Below are 17,417 nucleotides of genomic sequence, written 5' to 3'. Positions count from 1 at the left end.
TAAAAAAAAAAAAAAAAAAAAAAAAAAAAAAAAAAAAAAAAAGAACTATTCAACCTCTTGAACACCCTAAAAATGTTTTTAAATAATTTTGACATTTTTGAATGATGGTATTTTTAAATACAGTGTTTTAATGTAAATAAGAAATGACACTAGAATTTGGATAATATTTATGAAATATGAAGACAAAGTTTGTTCTTTCCAACCTGTGTTACATGTTTCCAAGTAATTTTAATTTATAAGGCAAATACATAATTGACCACAAAAAAAGTGACCATATGTTGTTTGGTGTTAGAGTTAGCGCTATATTGAAATGTGGACAAATTAAAATATATGTTACAAAAAAATAAAAACCTGCATTTATGACCTGATTTACATTTTGTACCAGAAAATATCATCCTGTTTAATAATTGTCAAAGTCAACAGTTTTAATCTCTGCAAATAAAAACTAATTTGGATAAAATTATCATTACATTTGCTTCTGAATGTTACTTTCTCAAATACTAGAAACACCTCAGCATACTACATAAAAAGTACATTATCATCGCTTTATATTCTGATCCTTACTAACTTCTAATACTTAAACCAACAGTTCATTATGAATATAAACTTAACAATATATGGGTTGGAACAAAGCCAGTTCAAAGCTATATGATGGTCAAAAACATGCGATTCACTCATAGTGTTTCACTGAATCATATAAGTCAACTCAGAAACCGGTCATGAGGACTCCCCCGATCTCCACTAACTGCTAAGCAAGGCTATCTGACACGCACTCGGTGGCTCTAAAATTGATTCCTTTTTAAGGATAAAGTTTTTAAGCAGCAAATATGTCTGCATTTTTTTAAGACATTAAAACAAACGTCTTTACTGGAACACATTCATGAGCTCCCTAAGGGCTTTCAGAACCATCAGCTGGGAAGCACTTAACCATTTTAAAAATGTGTTGCCCAGGACAAAATGAAGAGCCCTGATGAACATCTGTTGTAAAAAAAAAAAAGGGGGGGGGAGCAATTTAAAACCAGAAATATGATTTCTTAGAAGTGAAAGAATTAGATGAGGAGAAAAATGAGATGATCTCACACAAACTAAACGCTCAAAGGAGAGGGAAATATTTAGTGTGAAAGAAAAAGGAGAAGAAAAAAGCAGAGATGGTAGGAAGAAGAAGACTACGTTTGTGTCTTCCTTTTGTACAGAAGCACGAGACTTTTTGTTTTGATAAAGAAGCAAGTGAAAGGGGCGCCTGGATGACTCAGTAGGTTAATCACTCAACTCTTGATTTCAGCCCAGGTCATGATCTCACAGTTCACGAGATTGAGCCCTGCGTCCGGTTCCTTATGCTAAGCGTGCGCAGCCTGTTTGGGATTCCCTCTCTCTGCCCCTCTACCACTCATGCTGCGCTCGCGCTCTCTCTTGCTCTCTCTCTCTCTCCCTCCCCCCGCAAAACAAATAAAAACTTTAAAAAACAAGCAAGTGAAAGAAAGCAACCCAATGCCCAACTGAACTGAATAATCCCTCCACGAATAGGAAATGTTTTGTCAAGAGCCAGAAACTTCCGTGAGTAATCAAAGGCACAAAAGAATACAAGTGGCACAATTTACCCTTTCATCTCCCTTTCTGGGCTCGATCTCCTAATTGCATCCAGAAAATCATTACTAAATGCAAGGTAATTAAAAGTGATCTAAAACAAGATCTGATATATGTGACTGGATCAGTAAATATCAAGGACGTAAACTCCCCCCAAAAGGATACATAAATAAAAGACTGAACACTGATAAGGGCATAATAGAAAAATTAAGTGCCTCCTCCCCTGTGAAGTGCAGCTCTACTGGGCTGGTGTTCCAGGCCACCGTATTCATAAGAGTCTCAAAGGGGAATGTGAGCTCCCGAATTTAAGAGCTACTGTCGCAGATGAAAGAAGAAAATCTCAGTTAAAGATACACGGGTTTGATTTGCTTTAAATCACTAGGATTAGTGCTTTTTTCCATTTTGTTATTGTTGTCCTTGGTTGTTTAGCTTTAGCGAAAGGGAATTATAATAAAGACCACCCAGCTTGGCATGTAAGAGAATTAGCCAATAAAGGGGGGGCCTTAAAAACTGTAAACCAGTTATAAAGGGTTTTCCTTTTTTTAATGTTAATTTATTTTTGAGAGAAAGAGAGAGAGCACACATATGCGCTGGCACACGCGGGCATGAGTGGAGAAGCAGAGAGAAAGGGGGACAGAGGATCCTAAGTGGGCTCTGCGCTGACAGCAGCCAGCCCACGGCAAGGCTCGAACTCACCAATCAGGAGAGCCAAAGTCAGACGCTCAACCGACTGAACCACCCAGGTGCCCCTGTGAAGGGTTTTCTACACAAGATTATTTCCAACGTAGCTACTCACCACCATATACCCTTGGTTCTGTGGATGGGAAGGTCACCAAGGAAAAGGTAAAAAGTGAGCAAACCCGGGACAGCAACCCAACATCTCATCAACCTCAAAACTGTGCCTAGAAAGGAGCCCAAGGCCTCTGGATCTTGGCCAGGCACCAGCTTCTCTTCCCTGCCCTGGGAGATGCCCCCCAGGGAGACTAAGTCTTGTTTTGGGTTTAGAGATGGCCTTGAACAGCAAGAAAAAGAATACATGATGTAAATATATGTATTTAAATATTAGAGAGAGTATACACATCTTTCTAGACTCCGAAGCCAGCAGCACCTAACACTGAATTACAAAGGCATTCAACGATGGTTCAGTGAACAAAATCCCCACGGGTACAACTTTACTACAGGGCAGGATATTGGAATTCACAGTGAAGTCTCTTGCCTTAAGAGAGAACCAAGTAATAAAAAAGTCCTCAAAGATCTTGAATAGTACAGTGATTAAAGGACAAGAGAGAAAACCGCCATGAAGAGGGGAAGAGAGAGGTCACAAAATAATTGGATCTCATCCAAGAAACAGACAAAGCACATGGAAAACATATTTTTAACTATGAAAAGCAAAAAGATATACTGCGTGAAATATGTTAATATAATTTGAAACCTGATCAGCCTATAAATGGTATTTTGGACTGCAGCAAAGTATTGCCAAATGGAGCACACAGAAGGCAGCGGGGCAGAACAGGCCCTGAAGGAGCACAGGGGGGCTCTGGGGGGCAGCAAGTATTACTCCACCCTGCCATGAACACTCAGTGTTTTTCCTCTTAGCTGCCTAAGTTTGGAATTAATTCATAAATGCCATATGTGCAAAGAGTGCGAAGATAATAAGCGATTCACTGGGCTAAAACAGGCTGCGTAATCTTCTCTGCTGTAAATTTCTTATAAAACCTCAGTGAAACCCGGCGCTATTCACACTGAGCTGCAGAGGATGGAGATCACAGGAAAAAGTTAAAGAATGATGTACTTAGTAAATCCATAATTATACACATGACTTTAAAGGTTAGAAAGAGTCTTTCTATAAATGCATATTGAAAGTGAGGTCAATACTTAAAAGCTGAGGCAATCTGGGGAGCCTGGGTGGCTCAGTCGGTTAAGCATCTGAGACTTGATCTCAGCTCAGGTCATGATCTCACGGTTTGTGGGATTGAGCCCCACATCAGGTTCCGTGCTGACAGTGTGGAGCCTGCTTGAGATTCTCTCTCTCCCTCTCTCATAAAATAAATAAAAATAGAACATTTATGGGGAAAAAAGGCAATTTAAAAGCAGATCAGTGGTTGCTGGGCTGGAGGTGGGAGTGAGCAATGACGGCAAGTGGGCATATGAAGAATCTCTTGTGGTGAAGGCGTCCTAACACTGGATTGTGGTAATGGCCGCGCTGCTCTCTAAGTTTATTAAAAATCATTGAAAAGTACACTTACAACAAGTAAACATTATAGTATACAAGTTACACCTTAATGAACCTATAAATATTTTTTCAAGTTGACATGTATACAAATTCAGCAATATTCCCATTCTATAAAAGAGCTGTACTTCTTGGTGATGAACATTAAGAATGTTCTTTTTCCATTGCAGGGAATAGGAATCTTTATGACAACCTTAAAAAAAACAGTCTTAGATGTTTTTAAGAATTACTGGAAATGGAATAATTTCATAACTATCAATGAAAGTAGGAAGACAGACTGAGAAGGAATTGAAGCAAGACATTTCAGAAGCTTTCTCAACATTTACAACTCTTTTGGCAACCCACCCAAGCTTTAATATTGACAGATTACTAACATTTGATAACTTCAGAAGGGAAGTATTTTTAAACCCTAACGGGTAAAGTAGATTAAACAGAATGAATCATGAGCATTCTTACCAAAAAAAAAAAAAAAAAAAAAGGATGCACGTGAATTTTATATACTCAAAACATTTTTAAAACACCCTATGAAGCCAGGTGTGGCACAGTGGTTAAGATTGTAGGTCAGCCTAGGGGCACCTGGATGGCTCAGTGGGGTAAGCATTTGACTTCAGCTCAGGTCATGATTGCGTGGTTTGTGAGTTCAAGCCCCGCGTTGGGCTCTGTGCTGACAGTTCAGAGCCTGAAGCCTCCTTCAGAGTCTGTCTCCCCCTCTCTCTGCCCCTCCCATGCTCATGCTCTGTCTGTCTCTATCTCTCAGTAATAAATAAAAATGTTAAAAATTTTTTTAAAAAGAGTGTAGGTCAGCCTAGATCACATACTAACCACACAGGTAGTCTAGCTACTTCCCCCCCCACACCCATTCCTGCATCTATAAAATGGACAATGGTATCTATTACACAGTTTTGTTGAAACGGGAAAAGAGAAATACTTCGTGAGGGCCTGGAATAAAGTAAGCCTTCAAGAAACGCTAGCTGTTGTTCTGTTCTTGTTGATGTTTTTATCCCTGGGTTGGGTTTCATATACAGATGATTTTATTCTCTTTCCTACAAAACCTCAAAATCTCACACCCAGGGACATCTCCACTCCTGGACCTTACTGGAAAGCCAATTACTCAGCAATGCTCATGCCCACTGTTTCCAGCTGTTTTAACAGAAAATATCTTCCAACTTTCGACTCATTATACAATGTGATATTGCCCACCCGCTGGCACTTCTGGTGCTACATCTCAGAATTAGACTGACACACTTTCTTCAGCTGGTGTGAAGCCAAATTATAAGGCAAACAGGACAAAAGAAAAGTCAGGAGAACAGAATTCACTTACAGTGGGGTCATTTACTGTAAGGTCCTTCCAAATGCGAAAAGCATCAGAGATAGAAATATACAATACATTAAATACACAGGGTTAGAGGCACCTGGGTGGCTCAGTTGGTTAAGCGTCTACTCTTGATTTTGGCTTGGGTCATGATCTCACAATTTGGAGGATTGAGCCCCATGTCAGGCTCTGCCCAGATAGCATGGAACCTGCTTGGGATTCTCTCTCTCTTTCTCTGTCCTTCTCTCTCTCTCTCTCTCTCAAAAGAAATAAACTTTTTTTAAAGAGGAATTTTTGTTATAGAAGAAAATAATGATATTACTAAAAAAAAAAAAAAAAACAAAATGGGTTAACATGTCCATGCTATTCCTTTCATAGCACACCAACACCAGAAAAGTCTTGAGAAATATGTAATTTTATTTTTCCCAGAGCCATAGTGTCAACCAATTACAAAATGAACCTTCTATTGGTTCTCTGTATAGACACTCCATTTATTTCTAGCGATTCCCCCGCCCAATTTGGAGCCATAACCCCAGAGATAGAGTTGACCTTCCCACTCAAAGAAGTCCCTGTTGATGGGGTCACCGGGCATTGTGAGGCTATTTGCAAAGCTGTATCTGCCTAAGTGGTATATAATCATTGCCAGCCAACAGCTGAATTGAGTAGAGCTCATTTCTTCAGTCTTTTAACCTCCTATGCTGCATTATAAGAAAAACACTCCAATTCCGATTGCTTGGTGATTACTGCACACCAGTTTACCCCGTCCATTGTTCCCAGAAGCTGAGTCTGTGGCCATTAAATCCTTAGGCATGCTACCTAGAAATTATCTCCAAAAGTTATCCTCCATTCCCTGCACATAGTAAGAATTTCTCCATGTTCTTCTGGACATCTTCCATGTTGAGATTTTTCCCATGCATAGGGATTCTGCCTGACAACAGTTGGAGATCTAAAACGAACTCTCAGGAAGAGTTTTAATGACTTCCAATCATCCCCATGGAAGCAATTCAGAAAAACCATGAGGAAAATACTAAATCTGTGCCGCCTATTGAGGGAGCATCCAGACAAGTTCTAACAGCATGCGTATGGACCCTGCGGCAGCCATGTGCATCAATCTCTCATCAGGGTCAGCATTTCCACAGTAATTACTCAGCCTTCTCTGAATCTCTTAACTCTCAATTATTTTTCGTATAGGAAGTTACCCATCCTTCACACACAGGCAACCCACTGAGGCTAGACTGTAGTGGGCACACATTTCGTACTAAGGGGCTGGCTGCTTTCCAGAACATTGTGGATGGTGAGCATATCTTGCTATTTGATGTTAACACTGATGCTCAGGGTATGCAAATAAAACTGCTAAATAAGCGAAAATTAATGTTAAATTTCATCTACCGAGTAACTGCCCAGATTTACCATCCTTAGTTCTTTGGATTAATGTTCTGTTTATTTGTACTGCTTAGTTGCCTGAGCAGTGCTTCTTCATCTTTAATGCGAGTATGGATCACAAGGGGATCTTGTTAAAATGCAGACTGTGATTCAGTAGGTTTGGGGTGGGGCCTGAGAGTCTGCATTTCTACAAGCTCTCTGGTGGCATTACTGTCACCAGACCACTGTTGATAGCAATGCTATTAAGGACGTGGGTGAAGCATTTACCTGACCACAGAGAAGGGCTTTTTATAATTTGTTTCTGTTGTATAACGAGTTATCAGTTCCTGTACTATTACTTTGAAAGTGCACACCAGTTCCCATACTATTATTCTGAAAATACATTAAATGTCTACCTTTTAAAAAAGAAATAATGCTTACCTTGAGTTATTTTCTTCCTAAGAGAGTGTCTAAAAATAAAATGCTGATTTTATCTTACTACCTGCCAAGGTGAGTTTAGTTTATGGTCTTCCAAGGAGAGAAAAAGAAAGAGCAGAGCAATCTCTCCTAGGGGCACTCCCAGCCCTGAAGTCCTGAGATTGTACATATAAGAATCTGAGCCACAAATTAAAATCAAGAATCATATGCGGAATTTAGGAAACAAAGCAAACGAGCAAAGGAGAAAAAAAAAGCAGGGAGGCAAACCAAGAAACAGACTCTTAACTACAGAGAACAAACTGACCGACTCTTCACTCTAGAACAAACTAACGGTTATCAGAGGGGGGGTGGGGGGATTGGGTAAAATAGGTGACGGGGATTAAGGAGTATACGTGTTGGGATGAGCACCACCTATTGTATGGTGTTGAATCACTGTAATGTACACCTGAAACTAATATTACACTCTATGTTAACTAACTGGAATTTAAATTAAAACTAAAAAAAGAAAGAAAGAAACATCATTTAATAAATATAAGAATATAATAAGGAGATCCAAGAATATAGAAGTCAATAAAGCATTGTCTTCTTTCTCTAGGATGCGTCTGTCTTACTCAAGTGCACAAATGGCTATGACACAAAGCAGAAATGATGTGGTACAGAAAGAAAATGACCTGGGGTTTTTCCTCCGGGAAAGAGTCATAAAGGATCGCGGTGACCGTGCTCCAACTGACCTACTAAACCTAAGTTATCTGGTATTTATAGAAGAATACTAGGCTTCTTTCATCAGTGAGGCTTTGGAAAATGTCTACAGTTTTTTTCCAAGAGGCTTCTAGACAGTGCGGGTGAATTCTGAGATACTCTTAACCTCAAGTAACGGGCTGCATTAAGCAAAATCTCCAGAGTCGGTACTGCACGTTTGCTTTCCAGCCTGACTTGAGAACATTACTACTCTCAGCATGAGTCACAACACAAATAGGAGTCTGCAGATGAGCCACTGAGGAGCAAACCCTACTAGACAACTTGTGCAATAGAGCAACAAAGTTAGAGAGGAAGTGGCTTGATAATTTCAAGGCATTTCCTACACGAATGTACAGGAGGTCATGTGAAATGACAAGCAAGAGACCAAATCATATACAGAATAGTGTCTGAATTTTTTAAAAAAAAAAAGAAAAGGAAATAAGGCCAATATATTAATGAGTACCATCTTCTCAATAAGACTGTGAGCCATTTTATCTTCATATTTTCTCGTTTACTTCAAAATTCTTTACAATGATCTATATTAGTCCGGTAATGGAAAAAGCCAATTAAAAGATAAATCTCCCATCTGTCCCTTTGTTTCTATGGCATGTTGTTTACAACATAGTTCAGAATTAAAATTGGATATTTTAAGTTCCATTTAATTTCTGAAACTGCCTTCTTTCACATAATTTAGTTTCAAGGATTTAAACTAATCAGAAAAATCTGCTGTTACATATTGTTCTCGACCAACGCAAACACCCTTGAACACTGAATGTTTGTATCTCTGCAATAAGTGGGCCAGATGCTTTTCGTGTGAGCCTCTTTTTGGCCTGTCACCAATTTTTAAATCCATAGGACATATTGATTAGCTCTTTTGATTCACTGGATGGCTGAAGCACTGTCAGGAAGATTTAGAGAAATTCTCCAGACTCAGACAATGAAAATTTTCTAACAGAATATCTATTGTTTTCCCACAGGATAAAAGTTCTTTCAATAGAGGAAATGCTCTAAAGTTGGCAGATGATTTTTGTTTTTAATTATCCTAGCGTCTTTAATGCAGCAGGAGCCTGAGCTAGAAAACAGCCCCGTGAGGAGCACCTTACAATCTGTGGTTCTGCTGCAGAGAGCACCACCATTGCTGACAGCTACACACAGCCACAGCCTGGGGTGACCACTGAGTTCCTAAATGGCCATGACCTGTACTTGACAGAACACTGGAAGCAATCCGCTAATTCCTAATGTGTAGCACATGACAAACTGGTCAGTCGTCCCGTCGGTTAGCCATTCAGTCATTTATTGAACAAGCAGTTACCAGGTCAGGCCCTTGAGATTCAGAAGCCAAGAAGACACCTTCCCTAGCCTTATCCTATAAATTCTAAAGGGGAGGACAAGGCATGACAAATGTCAACAGGCCAGCACAATCAAGAATCGTAGGGCCATCTACAATGGACAGGAACAGAGCCCTCTCCCAAAGACAGAAACTGTCGGTTCTACATGGGTTAGGTCAAGAAATGTATCATAGATGAGGCCACCTTTGAAATGAATCTTGACAAATGAAGAGGTTCCTGCTTTGCAGAGATGTGGTGATGATCCAGTGAGATAAGCAAATATATAGCAACTACCCCAGAACACCAGGCATGCAGATGTTTAAGCAATAACAGTAATAATAATAAGGGTAATATTACTATATTGATATGATGGCTCACTGATAAGATACCCTTAAGGAATAACTGGTACAACTGGAGAAGCAGGTGAAGAAAATGATATCTAGGTTACATCCACAACTGACTGACAATAAATGGAATGACAAAAACAGGCATCAGTAGTTTTATAGTATAGGTAATGGAAACAATGCAAGATGGCCAACCCCACACTGACAAAATCATGCAACTATAAATGTCTTGTACTTTTAAGAAAGTCTGGAGGGCGCCTGAGTGGCTCAGTCAGGCTGGGCATCTGACTTTGGCTCAGGTCGTGATCTCACAGTTAGTGGGTTCGAAGCCCACATCGGGCTCTGTGCTGACAGCTCAGAGCCTGGAGCCTGCCTCCCTCTCTCACTGCCCCTTTCTGGCTTGTGCTCTGTCTCTCTCTCAAAAATAAATAAAAAAAGGGGCGCCTGGGTGGCTTAGTCGGTTAAGCGTCTGACTTTTGCTTAGGTCATGATCTCGCGGTTCGTGGGTTCGAGCCCCGTGTCGGGCTCTATGCTGACAGCTGGCTCAGAGCCTGGAGCCTGTTTCAGTCTGTGACTCCCTCTCTCTCTGACCCTCCCCTGCTCACGCTGTCTCTCTCTCTCTCCTAGAAATAAATAAAACATTAAAAAAAAATTAAAAAAATAAATAAATAAATAAATAAATAAATAAAAATATTTTTTAAAAAAAGTCTGGAATTAGAAAGCAGAGGGAAGAAGGACTACTATTGATAGAGGACCTACCGTAAGTCAAGCCAGGGCCTTTATATACATATTTTCTGAATTAATTACCTGACCAATATTATGAGGTATGCACTATTATTGCCATTTTAAAGAGGAAACTGAGGGGCGCCTGGGTGGCTCAGACATTTAAGCTTCCAACTCTTGATCTCGGCTCATGTCATGATCTCACAGTTCCTGAGTTCAAGCCCCACATCGGGCGCTACTCTGTCAGCATAAAGCCTGCTTAGGATTCTGTCTCTCCCTTCTGTCTGCCCCTATTTCTCAAAATAAATAAATAATCTTTAATGAATTTTTTAAGGAGGAAACTGAGATTCAGAGAATTCAGTTGACTTGCAAAAGGCCACACAGCCGATGGTGATAAAATCAGAATCTGATAAGTATCTTAAATTCTATGCTGTTCTCATTAATATTATGAAGAAAAGCCACATTTACAAAGATAATTTTAAACAGTTCCCTCAACACATTTAAAATATGATTTTTCAAAAATAATTCACCTTCAGCTCTTTAGGTATAATAAATACTGATAATTGAGTACCTACTACAGTGCTGAGTTTTGTCATGTGGATTGTTTCATTTTATCCTAGAGACAACTAATAAAGTAGGTATTGTTATTATTCCCATTGTGCAGATAAGAAAACTGAGTATCAGAGACTTAACTCTCCCCAGTGGAAGAATAGATTCCAGGGGTAGAGGACAGACAACGAGGTATCTGAAACTAGTCTGTAAAAACAAGTATTCTTCCTCCATATGACATTACTTCACATACCTATGCTTACATTACAGAATAACAAAGCAAGTTTCCTCACCGTAAGTAAATTCAATATACCTAATTTTTTTTTAACCCCAATGATCAGTAAAGTGGGGAACTAAGTTAATTTTCCAGGCCTGCACAAGAAACTAGATCCAGTGAGATTTCTCAGACTGAGATCTGAGTGCAGGCCCCGCTGACTCTAAAGTCCGGGTTCTTTGTATCTCTCCAACCATGCTCCCTGAGGGCACAGGAGACTCGCAGGCCAAAGCAGGGCTCTCTGCCCTTGCAAAGCAGAAGTCACCTCTAGGAGATGATCCCAAGTCCATTGTCTTGTGCAAGTGCCCAAAGCACCTTGAGCATACCAGAGAGGAGGGCCAGGGAACACATCTTCAGTTCTAGAGTGGGCCACAGGGGAACTTAGAATTCATTTACAGCAAATTAGTATTCAATTCGCAGAAAACTGACTTTTGCTAAGACTTATGTAAGCCCGAAAATATACATCACAGTACCCATAATTAATTACATTATCAGATTTGCTCAACGGGGACAAAAGGACTTAACTCTTCTCTATTTGGGGGAATTAATATCTATGTAAGGACAGATGTAGCTTATAAATCCTGAATATCAACAAAAGGTATATAAGCTAAAATAGCACATTCCATCCTGGACACCTTAATTCTCTAAGTGAAGTACCATAAGAGCTCTTAAGCTCCTTTTTCTTTGAAAATGGCTAAGACTCTCCATCATTTCAGAGCTCAGCAAATCATGAAGATGATTTAACATGTGCTCTGATCTTTTGCAGGAAATTTTAATTTGACATTTTAAAGGGTAAGCTAAATTATTTTTATCAACTGTGTTTTTATCACAATTGCAAACAAAACTAAAAGGTGTTACATTCACTTTCACAACATAGATAACATACTAAATCATATAGTAAAAAAAATCTGTCTACCAAGAATGAAGGCTTTAAATATGCTTGAAGAAGTTAATTAAAGCAGTCACAGAAGTTTTATTTTAAAAAAGGGGGGAGCCACTATTACCAACAGCTACAGGAAATATCATTTTCTAGTCCAGTCAACTCCTATCACATCCTAAACTCTTTCTTTTCCATTTGAAAATCTCTAATTTTCACATTTTCTATACTCATTGATTGCTACAGCCAATGTCAGATGTGGTAGCAATGTGTGCCACTTTTTTAACCTGTAAGGGTCAAGTCTGGACCATTTCATTGTTACTTCAGATTAGAATTAGATGTGAAAAACCAAAAGGAAAAAAATCAAAGGCCGTCTCATGACATCTGATTGGTAGATTCCCACTGATCATATTACCATTTCCAGAATTCCAGTAAGCTCATATACTAATTACCTAAGATAAACGGCTGCAATGATTATGACTCATTGACAAACATTTTTTGAGCTTTGTGTTTATAATAAACAAGGGGACTTGATGATCAAAAGATACAGAGAAGGGCATTTGGGTGGCTCAATCAGTTGAGCGTACGACTCTTGATTTCAGCTCAGGTCATCATCCCAGGGTTGTGGGATCAAGCTCAAGCCCCGAGTTGGGCTCCACTCTGAGCATGAAGCCTGTTTAAGAACCACTCTTTCCCCCTCTGCTCCTCTCCTCTGACCACATTCTCTCTCTATAAAATAAAAAACAAAATAATAAAGGAAGCTCTTTTGGGGAAAAAAAAAAAAAAAGATAGAAGACAACATAGAAACTGATTAACTATTGACAGCTACTGGGATTTCCTTTACTGCAGCACTATAGTCAGAATGTTTGTGTCCTCAAATTCATACACTGAGATCTAACTCCTAACAGGACGGTGTTAGGAGGTGGGGCCTTTGGAAGGTGATTAGGACATGTGGGCAAACTTCTCAAGCATGGGATTAGTACCCTTATAAAAGAGGCCCATGTGGGGGCGCCTGGGTGGCTTAGTCGGTTAAGCGTCTGACTTTCACTTACGTCATGATCTCGCAGTTCGTGGGTTCGAGCCCCGCGTCGGGCTCTGTGCTGACTGCCAGCTCAGAGCCTGGAGCCTGTTTCAGAGTCTGTATCTCCCTCTCTCTCTGACCCTCCCCTGCTCACGCTGTCTCTCTCTCTCTCTCTCCTAGAAATAAATAAAACATTAAAAAAAAAAAAAAAGGCCCATGAGCTTCTTAGCCCCTTCTGCCATGTTGAGGACACTGTAAAAGGCACTGTTTATAAACCAGGACCTGGACTCCCACCAGACCAAGTCTGCTCACATCTTGATATTGGACTCCAGCGTCTAGAACTGTAAGAAATCAATTTATGTTGTATAGAAGCCATGCAATCCATACAGTACGGTTGTTACAGCCTCCCAAACAGGCTGAGACAGCAGTTATGAGGTCTGTTCTCACAGTTTACCAGTCTAAATCCATTTATGAGTACCTTCCCTTTAACTCAATGATTTCTAGTGTTTTCTGTATAAGGAAGGCAATAAGTTGTTTGCTCACTCTAGCATGCTAGCAGTGGTGGATTTCACAAAGTGCACGACCTATGTGAAATGCCAGTAAGATAAAAATGTAACATCCTTGACTGAGTTTCTCCTCTGCTTCTAAAGTATGGTGCTATTTTGTATAGATCTTCAATATCAAGAAGGAGATACCCATGGGGATGTGCATGAATATGCTTTCTACTTAAAGAGCAATCGAGTTTATCATTGCTATATTTCAGTGGGGAAGGGGAGGTCGTTGGGAAGTGCTTTATCTGTGATTTTTTTATAGTATAAATTGCCTGCTTAGGCACTAGCCGTTCTAAGATTTGCTGTTGTTTATATTTCTAAGCAAGGATTCGGTAATCACAGATTTGGAAGATTTAACAGCTCAAGACAGCCAGATTAGCTGTTCCAAAAAAAGGAGTCAGGAGATACACAAGTGTATCTTTTTTAGCAAATCTTGTACCTTTTGGGTTTACTTTAATTACTTAAAAAAAAAATAGTCACACTCCAAATGACCTCTGGGAAGAGCTGCTTGGCAGGGTGAGTGAATAACCCACTGAAAAATCCCAACATCCAGAGCCTGGCCTGGGGCAAGAGGAATAGATCCTCACACCCTGCAAAAGCTCCCTTTGGATATGGAGAGAAGGGAATGTGATTATAACTTTTAGCTACAAATGTCCTCCTTCCTCCCTTGGGGACCCTTAATCAAGGCCCAGATAAATAACGCATCACTGAAATTAAGACAAGGCAACCATTTCCTTGACTTCCCAGCCTCGCTGGCAAAAGGGTCTGATGACACAGTGAGCAGAGGCCTCCTGAAGGGTGAGGGGAGGAACAGCACAGCACCGGCAAGCTCCGCAAGGTGTGCAGCAGCCCTTTACTGAAGCTTCAATGCCCTGAATACAGAATGGGGTTGAAATGGTTGGAAAGGGTTTGAAACAGGCTGCTAATGAGCCTCAACAGTCATCTGGGGAAACTGTGAGCTTCCTGCAAAATGTTTTTATATGGTGCCGCATTTCCAATATGTTGATTTCCTTATCTCGGCCTAAAAACCTGAAAAAAAAAAACACTGTCTAATGAACTCTTGGTTGGGGCTGAAAGTACACCCAAAGGCAGACAGCAAGGAGGCCAAGTGATGAGAGGAGCAGGTGAGAATGGCATGTGGTCCATGCCCTCCAGTGCCCATCGCTGAGTGACATGTGTAAACAGCAGGCAAGGGTTCTCACTGTTCATTTGCCCCCATTCTGTTCTCAAAAAACCCGGAATCACCAGTTTCCATCCCATGAATACATCAGCAAGCTGCCCGAGGCCATGTGAAAAGCCATGCCTCCTTACAGTCCGCTTGCTCTCCACTATTTTACTCAAAGCACTCACGCTATTGATTTTTTAAACAATTATATTTCTTCAATACAAAAAAAGTGAACTTTAGGGGCGCCTGGGTGGCTTACTCGGTTAAGCGTCCGACTTTCGCTTAGGTCATGATCTCGCGGTTCGTGGGTTCGAGCCCCGCGTCAGGCTCTGTGCTGACTGCCAGCTCAGAGCCTGGAGCCTGTTTCAGAGTCTGTGACTCCCTCTCTCTCTGACCCTCCCCTGCTCACGCTGTCTCTCTCTCTCTCTCTCCTAGAAATAAATAAAACATTAAAAAAAAAATTTTTAAAAAGTGAACTTTAAAGCTTAATTGGTCATTGGGTTTCACATACCATTTTTGGAGTGGATACGAGGGCTGTTACTCTAGTAAAGCAAACAAACAAAAAAAGAGGTGAGGCCGAGAGCTGAAGGTTGAGGTCCTCGGTGCAGGGAGAGCAGTGGTGGCGTGGGGCTCCGCGCGATCATGGCCGAGCATCGTACCACAGGAAGGCTTGGAGAAAACTGGTTCATTCCCAGAGCCTTATCAAGCCCTGGTCTCTGCCACGGCTGTCAAAGCATTCTATTCTAACAACCCCTCATGGGGGGAGATTTCCCTTTGGAGCAAAAACGATTCTAAAGACTCCTGGGGTCCGTGAGGAAGCATCTTTGTTCCTACTGGGAACCCAAGCAAAAAGTCTTTATAGTCTTTCCACTCTATCTTCCAATTCCTCTGCAGCTTTTCACCGCTCTTGCTACGAAGAGAACATGCCACAACAGAGGCAATGCCACAATAGCAAACCAAATGCTACACACACACACACAAACACACGCAAATAGCTGAATGTAACCATCAGCAGAAAGACTACAGGGAAAAAAAATACATAGCAGAAAACTTTCATATGATATTCCCTGGACAAGTTACTCACTTGAAAATTCTTTCTTGGGGGCACCTGGGTGGCTCGGTCAGTTAAGCATCCCACTCTCGATTTCGGCTCAGGTCATGATCTCACGGTTTGGGAGTTCAAACCCTGAGTCAGGCTCTGCACTGACAGGGAGGAGCTTGCTTTGGATTCTCTCCTTCCCTCTCTCTCTGCCCCTCCCCACTTGGGCTTTAGCATGCACATGTGCTCTCACTCTCTCTCTAAATAAATAAATAAATAAATAAATATTTTTTAAAAAAGGGGTAAGCTCTCATCTTGGGAAAATCCAATGTACAAAACTGCAGACCTACACAATGGCTGAGGGACTCATTACAAAGGGAACCACTGAAGGGCTTCAAAGTTTAAATGTGAGCCTTGCTATCTTATGTTGCTATAATTCACAAACCACAATGGACTTTTTGATTAATGACATTCATGGGGCGCCTGGGTGGCTCAGTCGGTTAAGCGTCTGACTTCGGCTCAGGTCATGATCTCATGGCTCGTGGGTTCGAGACCCACGTCCAGCTCTGTGCTGACGGCTAGCTCAGAGCCTGGAGCCTGTTTCGAATTCTGTGTCTCCCTCTCTCTGACTCTCCCCTGCTCACGCTATCTCTCTCTCTCTCTCTCAGAAATAAATAAAACATTAAAAAAAATTGTTTTAAATGACACTCAGGCGACACCCTCTTAGATCTAGAAGACTGAGAATTTCATCCCTCAGAATTCTTACCTACGTGACACTTAGGGGAGACAAGTTGTATGAGACAAGCACAATATTGATGAATATAAATGAACAACTGGCAGATATTCCTTCTTTCCTAATGAATTTTATAATTTGGAGCATATGAATGGCTCCCTGGGGGAGGAATTCTTTCATGACTAACACTCTTTCTAGTAATTGCATCTATTTCTAATTCATAAAATTTGAATGTGTGTTAGCCTTCAAGAACTTGTACAAGTGTTCTATCTAATAAAGATTGACCTTTTATTTTTTTTAAGATTAACCTTTTCATTTATGAATGTAGCTTTGATTTTTAATATGTACTCTACACACAAATCACTCAAATTACCGCTTAAAACAATTTTTAAAAATCACCTGGACTAGTCCACATTAACAACTAAATTTCAGGCAAAGAGAGTGTATTAAAAATTATAATCTTAAACAAAAGACATTGATAAACTCTGAATCACACTCTGTGTGTGTGTGTGTGTGTGTGTGTGTGTGTATCAGTGGTAATATACATATACACATATATATACATACACACATATATATACATACATATATACACATACATATATATGCATATACACACACACACATATATATATACACACACACACACATATATATATATTCAGGACACTATCCAGATTCTATCAAACCTTTACAAAAGTCCACACAAGACTTCCCTTTAAGTTCGCATGAGTAACTCAAATTTACATTTCCCCTCATCCAAGTCAAATGGTGTCCATTCCATAGCTAAAGAAACACCCCCCCTCTTCAGTGTTGACTCTGAAATTATATTTTCAATACAAGATGTATACTGTTCTAGAAATATGCCTCTTAAAGCCACTCGGATGGAAATATTTCATTCCTTTAAGATGTACTTAAAAATCTATAAAACTTAAAGAGATCTCACTAGTGAACATTACTGGGACATAAAGTATCATTAGTATTATTTCAGCCAAAGAAAGGAAATTAGATTTTTTGCTAATGGTCAGAGTTTACATCTCAGTCGTACGTAAGGCTATAAGACATTACTACATGGAAAAAATTACAAACAGATGGCTGAACAGCACCTTTATGTTAAGCAATTAATAACTGAAAAGGCTGAAATCTGTT

General features: G+C 40.2%; 1 protein-coding gene across 2 annotated transcripts in view; it reads right to left on the bottom strand.

Moving 5' to 3' along the window:
- The window catches only part of DCLK1 (doublecortin like kinase 1), a 349,290-nt gene that overhangs the window by 307,515 nt on the left and 24,358 nt on the right, over window positions 1-17,417 (bottom strand). The gene's annotated exons all lie outside the window — the stretch shown is intronic.

The sequence above is a fragment of the Hyaena hyaena genome, unplaced genomic scaffold (genome assembly GCF_003009895.1).
Source record: "Hyaena hyaena isolate Hyena2069 unplaced genomic scaffold, ASM300989v1 scaffold_398, whole genome shotgun sequence".
Classification (NCBI taxonomy): domain Eukaryota; kingdom Metazoa; phylum Chordata; class Mammalia; order Carnivora; family Hyaenidae; genus Hyaena; species Hyaena hyaena.
The sequence above is the reverse complement of the archived record's forward strand: the minus strand, read 5'-3'. Positions and strand labels throughout refer to the sequence as shown.